Raw genomic sequence first — 9,143 nt, forward strand, 5'->3', positions numbered from 1 at the left:
TCTATAATTATTTTTTCAACTATTTACTTCTACCAGTATGAACTCAGAGATATTTATTTTATACGTAGAGTTATTATACAATATAATTTATTTTGATGCTTAAATCATCCCAGATTTGGCTACGGGGAAGTCCTTCAGGTCGGCTCCTATTTCCCTTTGATGTGTTCCCATCCTTTTTTTCCTTTGAGCACACAAATGATTATTTTTTAAAACTGCTTTTTTTCCTCCTGCATGATTTACCTAGTTACTAAAACTATTAGTTATCTTAACTATAACTCTACCACTGCAATTTAAATAGAAAAATCGTGCTTTCTTTTTCATGATTATTTAAGCAGCTACCTTATATTTTTTAAAAATTCTTTTTTCCCTTCTGATTTTTTAGGCTACATGGGATTCATTCAAATGACTATCAAATTAAATAAAATAAGCATACAGGCATACTAGCTTTGGTAATTAGCTATGTATGTAAAAAATTTTAGTTTTTCCCACTCAGAGATACTTCCTCTTATGGTTGGCAGGGCCAGGTAAGTCTGCTCCTCAAAGAGCTATCAGTGGAAACAATGTCTCGAAAACAAATGTGAAGCTTCTTGTGAACCCAAGTTTTAAAGGAATTTTTATTTTTTTTTTTTTGCCAAATAGATTATTATGGTGCAAATAAAACCTGTGTGTTTTATGCTTACCTGTAAATTGGTTCTGATATAATACAGACCACATGATTCACTAGATTTCTTATTATTATTTAGAAGGCCAGTAAATCAAATATTCATGGTATAATATTACATATCCCTGGCATAATTTGCTGAATTTGCCTCAACCAACAAACTATTTCAGCAAGGAATTCTGAAGCTTTTTGGCCAAGAAAGGTACAGGTTTTTCTTTTTCACAGTTTTTGTGTGGGGAGGGGAAGAAAGAATTAATGTTGAGTAAGCTGGAAGGAGAAACAGTATAAATATATAATTATTTTAAATACAGTGCTTTACTCTAAATGTTGCAGAAATTGCCAAAAGATACATTCCTCCCCAAACTTTTGTTTTCTAAGCAGGCTATTTATGATAATGATGGTATATAATTGTACTGAATGTTTATTTGAAGATAACTTTCTTTCTCTGCTTGGTAGCCAACAGGGAAAGTGGTGTCCACATCTGAAAATTGAAAGGATACAGAACCTTGCCTTGTCCATTTTGGTTATAGAAGTCTGGTACTATTTCTTGGCCCTAGCATCATGATTATAAGAGATACAGTCTCTGTCCTTATTAAGGAATTTTAAATTTGGTGGGAGAGACATCGATTACTAAGAGGTTATTAACTAACAAGACAACTGACATGAAGTTTAGTAAGTGCTAATGACTGACTTAATGTAAAGGAGACTGAGTTCATCTGAAAAGTATCTAACACAGGGATATATCAAAATGACCTTGGCAAAGGCAGGAGGTTGAAGGAAGAGAAGGAACAATGCATGAAGACATATAAGATGACATGGCATGTTTTGGGAAATATGACTGAAAGCATTTCAGGGCACCTGAGGTAACTGTGTTAGACGTGTTTTCTCATATATAAACTTTTCTCAAGTGAAATTAATAAAGAGACTTATTAATCTGGTCAACACCCCATTTCTATGAAATCAAGTAAAGTAAGAACATTCTTATCTCAAAAAATATATAAAATGTAGAGACATATTTTCATACTTTTGGTTAGTATATTTTGACATCTTTCTTAAGTTTTCCAAATAGCTTTCCAAGATTTTTTTGGCTTGTCAAAAACTTCATTCTTAGTTTGATTGCGTTCAATTTATAATAACACTATTTTAAGTATTAACTCGAAAGTAGAAGTATATAGCACAATATTACTATGTGAAACAAAACTTACTGTGCTCAGGCCAGGACTCATTAGTTTCTGGGCCATGTCTACCAACCACATCAAGTACTGGTAAGATCCATTTTAATTGCTACCCACGGACCACCGCCCAAAAATCTCTCAAGATATATCTCTTCTCAAAAGAAAGAAATTAAGAATACAAACTCCAGAAAAGTTTAATTCTAGCTGTCTCAACCACTTGAAGTTTTACAGAAGGAATTCGAAAATGAGAAAGTAAAAGGATAACTAAATTACACTTTCTTAAAAATGGGTAAAATAAAAGTCCTGAAGCCAGACACTGTTTTTAATAGACTTACAGAGAAGATTCCCAGAAGTCATTGAATCCACCTCTTGGCCTCTGAGAATAATTATTCTTACAGCCTTATGAAATGTATGCTATCAACTTGATTTGATAAAAAGTTCAAAAAAATACTTTGGAGTCTACTATTCCATATACTGTCAGGAGGATTCAGCTCACACTTTTTTTATATCCCTTCAATATAACTTTTTAAACAAATAACTGTTCGGTATATTCTACTTCAAGACAAGCAATTCAATACACCTTTTTTTGTTCATTTACAGGTATTGAATAAGAAGCTCAAAAATTTGCTAGAGTGATAATACTTTGGGGAATTAAGAAATACACTGAAAGGGCTGTTCATGTGCTGTTAGTTTCTGATAAATGCTCAGGAGGAAAAATGCCATACTGGACAAAAATAGGAATGAGAGAGAGAGAGAGAAAGAGAGAGAGAAAGACGAGGACGAGGAAGAGAGATATCACTACAATTTACACCATAACACTATAGGATAACAAAGAATTCTCTAGCCAAGCGTTCAGCTAGAAGTCATGCCAGATGGAGTGAAATTTGCAGTCCAGATGGGCAATACATCCTAGTGATCCATATGGATGGCATGTGGAAGCTAGTTAAGTACATATTGCCAGCTAGATTATCTATCATATCTATCTACTAAATGTGTAGTCATATTTATGCATCTCTATATATCTGCATCCTCCTCTTCATATCATGACTTCTACAAGATTGAGCAAAGATGACCCTGTGTACACAGACAAAACTGTAAGTTTACTTTTACACCCTGCCTCAGAGTCTCCTTCCTGAGAGTCACAGCTGCTTGTGTATAAGTTGGTAGGTTTTGTTCATTCATTCATTTATTCATGCATTTATTAAAAAAATTTTTATCGAAGAGCAATGAAGTGCCAGACACCTTTTACAGGTTAGAACAGAAATGAAGGGCAGGTGAATGAAGTGAAAGGAAACACTGTGTTTGTAGTAAGCCAATGAGACACTCCACCAACAGGTATAATCAATTCCAGCAGTGAGATCTTACATTAGAAGATCCAAATTAAAAAACAACGAACAAAACAAAACAAAACTTGTAATGCCTCAAAGACTTTCTTCCAAGTTCAAGAGATTTTTTTAGCTACTTAATTACTCATTGAGAGTGTCTCAAGTAAATAAATATAGAACCCTTTGTGATCCTTCAAGATTTGTAGCTATGTGGACTAAATAAATAAACACAAATCAAGCATATTGAAATTTCCAAACTTCCATTTGTAACAAGACAAAAATATTAAATATGCTTTCAGTTCACATGTTGATGATAGTGTGTTGGGTTATTTTTTTTTTCACATAATCTCATAAAGTTTTTTATATATGTCTAGATACAGGCAGGTATGTAGATGCATGTATATATTTATGAGCATGTATGTTTTGTGTGTGCATTATACACATGTATGACTATACACATGTGCATACACATATGTATACATACACGCACAAACATACCTACATATATATTGTCTTCCAAACTCAAATTAGAAAATTTTAAAATGGTATCTTCTTTCCATAATCCTTCTTCTTTTGCACTTTGGTTTCTCTTTGCTTGAATGACATTTTTCACAAATATTTACATGTATTATAATAGCCCATAAACATCTTCATGCTTAAATTAAAAATATTAAACTGTCTGAAATTCAGGATTGAGCTTTGTTTTGTTTCGGTCCTTTAACAAAAAAAATACTGATTGATTAGAACTCTATAATTCTATGACTCAATAATTTTACTATATTTTGTTAAGCTTCTCTCATGTTCTAAAATACATGTCATTAGCCTGGTTTACAAATCTCACATTACAGTTTTATGACAGGATGTTATTTCTTCATCTACCACTGTGGATACCAGACGCCCACATAGTTCAAGTTTTTATAACATCTGAAGGGGTTTCTGAGTTCTGACTTTTATAAACATAAATAGTTGAGAAATACTGGGTCTATTCTATGGCATGAGACCTACATATAGAATATTACATATTGAACTTAAACATGGATATACCCTACATGTACTATACTATTGTATAGTACAGTTTTGATATTAAGTTTCCCTTTTTCTTAGAAATTGGCTAAATTCTTAGCTATTTGTAATCAATATTTCCACTCTGGATAAATCAATCTTTTTTACTTTATTTATTGTCCAGTTTCCATAGATGTTCTCTGTTACTATACACCATAATTACCGCATCAGGATGCAAAAGAATTCTCAGTAACTGATACAGAATTTTTATTTTTTTTATTTATTTATTTTTTATTTATTTTTTAAGCTTTTTTTTTTTTTTCCAACGTTTTTTATTTATTTTTGAGACAGAGAGAGACAGAGCATGAACGGGGGAGGGGCAGAGAGAGAGGGAGACACAGAATCAGAAACAGGCTCCAGGCTCCGAGCCATCAGCCCAGAGCCTGACGCGGGGCTCGAACTCACAGACCGTGAGATCGTGACCTGGCTGAAGTCGGACGCTCAACCGACTGCACCACCCAGGCGCCCCTATTTTATTTTTTAAATCAAGAAGCATAATTTCCAGCTAAAGTCTGAGATGAAATAAGATTCCTTAGTGTGCAAAAGCGGCCTTATATAGACCTTCTTGTCTACAACTAACAAAACCAGCACAACGCAAGGCATAGAGAAGGCACCCAATAAATATTTGGGAAATACTTGACACATCTTCCTCTGGATGTTTTGTTTCTCTCTTTTCATGGGTTGTATTTTAATAGTAATTATCTCATTTTGACTTGCTGACTAGTCCTGAGAACTCAAAAAAATACTCTTATTCCCAGATTCTTATAGTTAATATGTGGTATATATAGCATTCAAAGTTTGGGCTGAATACACTTCTTGGTACATAATAGTCAAGTTGTTGGTGAATAAATGAAAAACAAAAAGAGAGAATGTACAAATCACAGATATTCTAACTACCAACTCATATTGTTTGTATTAAATAATGCTGCCTAGTAGTTTAGAAAATGGATTTTTAAAAAAAGCTTCAAAAATAGATTTTAAAAAACAGGAAACAGATTGGAGCCCCTGGGTGGCTCAGTCACTTGAGCTCCAACTTCAGCTCAGGTCATGATCTCCCGGTTCATGAGTTCAAGCCTCACATCAGGCTCACCGCTGTCAGAGTGGAGCCTGCTTCAGATCCTCTGCCCCTCCTCTGCTTGTTCTTTCAAAAATAAATAAACATTTAAAAAATATGAAATAGAATGAGAAAGAAACTTTGCAAACTTACATGTATCCACCCACTTAAACGTACACACACATAAATTCATCTCCATGCACACATTCATGGAGTTTTGGGAGAAATATCATATTAAAGAGAAGAAAGGTATATTCCAAGCAAACAAAGCAGATGTTCTAATGCTCTTCATATAGTTCATTTGATGTTAAGTAGTTTGTCTATACCATCTCAGAAGATACAGGTTTAACTGATAGGATGAGAGGAAAAGAAGAATCATGGTGATCAATTCTATACAAGAGCTTTTCAGATAATGTTATCATAGCTATCTTGGAATAACAGAACATTTAAAAAAACATTCATTTATAGGGATGGACATTCTACTCATAATCCCATGTTTAAGATTACAAAGATTACAAGATTACAGGAACAAAGGCAATTATTAGTCAAAACTGTGGAAAATATAGACTAAAGCAATCTTTAGACTATCATTTCTTATTCTTTAAGATCTCTACTGCCTCTACTGCCTCAGTTGCCATGGTAACGGGTACATTATTTTCTCCTTAATTTGACTTTTTCCAAGAATTTCATTTGAAAGACAAAGCCAATCACTATCCTGTCTTATTTTGTTTAAGAGCAAGAACAATAATTCAATAGTTGCTACTTATTGAATGATATTATTTATAGGGATGCCAGAGTTGTCCTTTACAAAACCTTCTAAAAGGAGGTATTTATAACTCACTTATATATAAGGAAATGGAGTCTTAGGGAAATGTAACCGTCTAAGATCACATTTTAGGCAAATGGGAAAGTCACATCATTTGAAACCAGTTCTATCTGATTACAAAGGCACACCATAAATCAAAATTACATCTTGGTACTTCTTTATCTGGTACTGATTTTAATTCGGTACACAATATGAAAATGGAATTAATAAATTCCTAACTGATTTCACACATGAAATAATTCTTTGGTGATTGGCTATCTGATGAACTATTTTAATTTTATGGAAGTATTCAGGTTCTTTTGATGAATCAGAAGTGGTTTGTGAAAGACAAAAAAGGAATCCAGAACAACTACAAGGTTTTTGGCCTGAGCACTGAAAGGAGGAAATTGCTACCAATGAGATGAAGGCCGTGAAAGAAGCAGGTTTGAGAAAAATCCAATTGTTCAATTTTGTCCATGTTGAGTTTGAGATTCTATTAGTCATCTAAACAGAGGTGTCACATTGGCAGTTGAATACACAAATCAGGAGACCACATTAGCATACAGACTGAAACCCAAAAAACTGGAATGAAGTCATCAGGAAGTGAATGTAAATAGACAAGAGAAGTGGTCCAAACCCAAGCCCTAGTATACTCCAAAAATAAGAGGCCTGGGAGACCAGCGAAGGAGAATGAGTAGGAACAAACCAGCGGAGTGAGGTGGGGGTGGGGGTGGGGGCGACCAAGAGAGGGATGTGTCCTGGAAGTCCAGAGGTGAGCACTGAAGCAGGGAGGCAAGAGTGATCATCTGTAACAAATGGTGCTGAAAGATCAATTAAAACAAGGACTGAGCACTGGCCACTGGATTCAGCAGATGGTTGGGAGAAAAGTCTATTTTTTTTTTTTTTCTGACTACAGATTTATTCAACACAAAACAACCTCCTCCAACTTTAGTGAGGTGACTGACCACATCTATGACCAAATCTACCTCTAAACTGGAATTCAGTTACTGAGACAGTCCCGGACTCAGCTTTCTTGTCGGCACCAGGGGACACGGCGCTTGGTCTATAGGTGTCTATCAGCTTCCCTTTGTGTGAGTCTTGCAGATCACTCTCCAGAACTCTGGGCTGTGGCCTGCCAATCTCAGGACTTCTGCAGCGCAGAGTGGTAGACACAATCTCAGGGGGCAGGTAAAGGTAATCACAGAGATACTGGATACCCTCGTTGGTGAGCTAACAATAGAAATGTTTCCAGGCAAACTGTTCCTTTACACAGCCTCATGATTCGAGAGACTGCAGGACTTTCATGATGTGAAGACTGGGCACATTCTTGTCTGCCAGCTCAAGGTGTTTAGGCATGTGGACATCCTTCTTAGCCACCATCACTCCCTCCTTGAAAGGGAGTTCATAAATGGCAGTATGGTTCTTCCTGGGCATCAACATCTCGGCACCTGCTATGTCCTGGTCCAGAGTTGGAAAGGAAGGGGCATGCACAACATGCAAAAAGCCTCATCGATGTAAATTTAAAATGAAATGGGAGGAGAGGAATGGAAACCATGTGTTTATACAATACTTTTAAAGCACACTGCTGTACAAGGAACCAAAGAAATGAGACAGTAGCTGACAAGGAAAGGAGGGAAAGAAATAAGAACAAGCTGTGCTGAGGGAGACGGTCTAGCAGAAGGTGAAAGATTGTGATGTAGGCTCATCATAGGTGAAGAAGGTGAATTTCTGGAGAAATGTCCTTCAGTAGGTGAAAGGAGGTAGAACGTATGAGAGAAGACACTGGCTTTAGACAGAAGACAACACCATCTTTCATAACAGGTGGGAAGGCAGAGCATGTGGTTTCCCTTGCTGGTAACTATAGTGGTGGGGGTTTGTGTAACTGCTCAGGAACATAGGAAGCTGAGATATCAGCTGAGAGTCAGCTTAGGGGAGGGAGTAGTGAATGTTTGAAGAAGTGAGGAAATGGTATGAAACTGTCATGTAAAACTGTCATGTAAAAGAGAGAGAATAATAAAATATACCTATATTAAAGAACAAGCTTAGACATGCAAGCAAATCAGTTGATTTTAACTTCTTCAATTAAAAGCTTTGGCTGTGAATGGGTGGGTTGCTAGAAGCTAGAGTTTTTATAGCATGGCAGAAAGCAGTTTAGAATGCATGCTCTTTGGAGGAGGCAGATCCACAGACTGAGAACAGAAGGGAGGAAAGGGATGAGTCACACATGCCCAGTTCATTCTATCAAACTCATCTATTAAGGAAGTCATTTCTTCCTGGGGGCATACAAGTTACTCTAATGGGGCCAGAAGAATTACTCTAATGGGAGTCCAGCCACCTGGAGTAGAGGGGAATGTATTCCCCAGAATGTGACTCCCCTTTCTTCCATTCTCGTGTTCTCTTATTTTCACTACACTTTTTCTTAGACATCATGAAAATAAATACCATTTGACCAAGTTCTGTCCCAATCTATCTGCTAATTCCCATTTTCACTCTCTCTATACCCAACCAAGAATCTATGGTCCATCATATCTTTCATTCTCTTGCCAAAACCCTCACTCTATTTTCTTAATATACTTCTGTTTGACCCATTCAGTAAACAGTTGTATTAATCCACTCGTCCAGCTTCTCTGCTACAACCTGAGTTGATGTGTGTTGTTGGAGCACCTCAGATAATCAAAACACTGACAAATTCATAATCCTCAACCTCAGCAGTGCTCTCTGTACTGCCTGGCCCTTCATCCCTTACATTCCTTTCACAGCAGGTCAATAATAAACATTTCTCCAGTCTGCTAAGGCCTCTCTTTGTTGCTTGCTCACTCATTTGCGGCAGATTAATAGTTGATTGTTTTATACTAAAATTCCTTTCCTTACAATCTCACATCTATTTGCCCCTATCCTTATCTCTTCTTCTCTCATCTCAAAGTCTGAGACTGATACTTCCACTTGAATCTTGTCACAAGGAAAAAAGGAAGCTTCCAGGCAATTTTATTTTTTTTTTATTTTTTTTTTATTTATTTTATTTATTTTTTTTTTAATATATGAAATTTACTGTCAAATTGGT

At 35.9% G+C, this 9,143-nt stretch overlaps 1 pseudogene; it reads right to left on the reverse strand.

Annotated features, from left to right (window-relative positions):
• Positions 1-7,018: 7,018 nt before the first annotated feature.
• LOC125919364 (40S ribosomal protein S10-like) lies at positions 7,019-7,522 on the reverse strand (annotated as a pseudogene).
• Between the last annotated feature and the right edge of the window lie 1,621 nt (positions 7,523-9,143).

Source organism: Panthera uncia, chromosome B4 (assembly GCF_023721935.1).
Source record: "Panthera uncia isolate 11264 chromosome B4, Puncia_PCG_1.0, whole genome shotgun sequence".
NCBI lineage: Eukaryota > Metazoa > Chordata > Mammalia > Carnivora > Felidae > Panthera > Panthera uncia.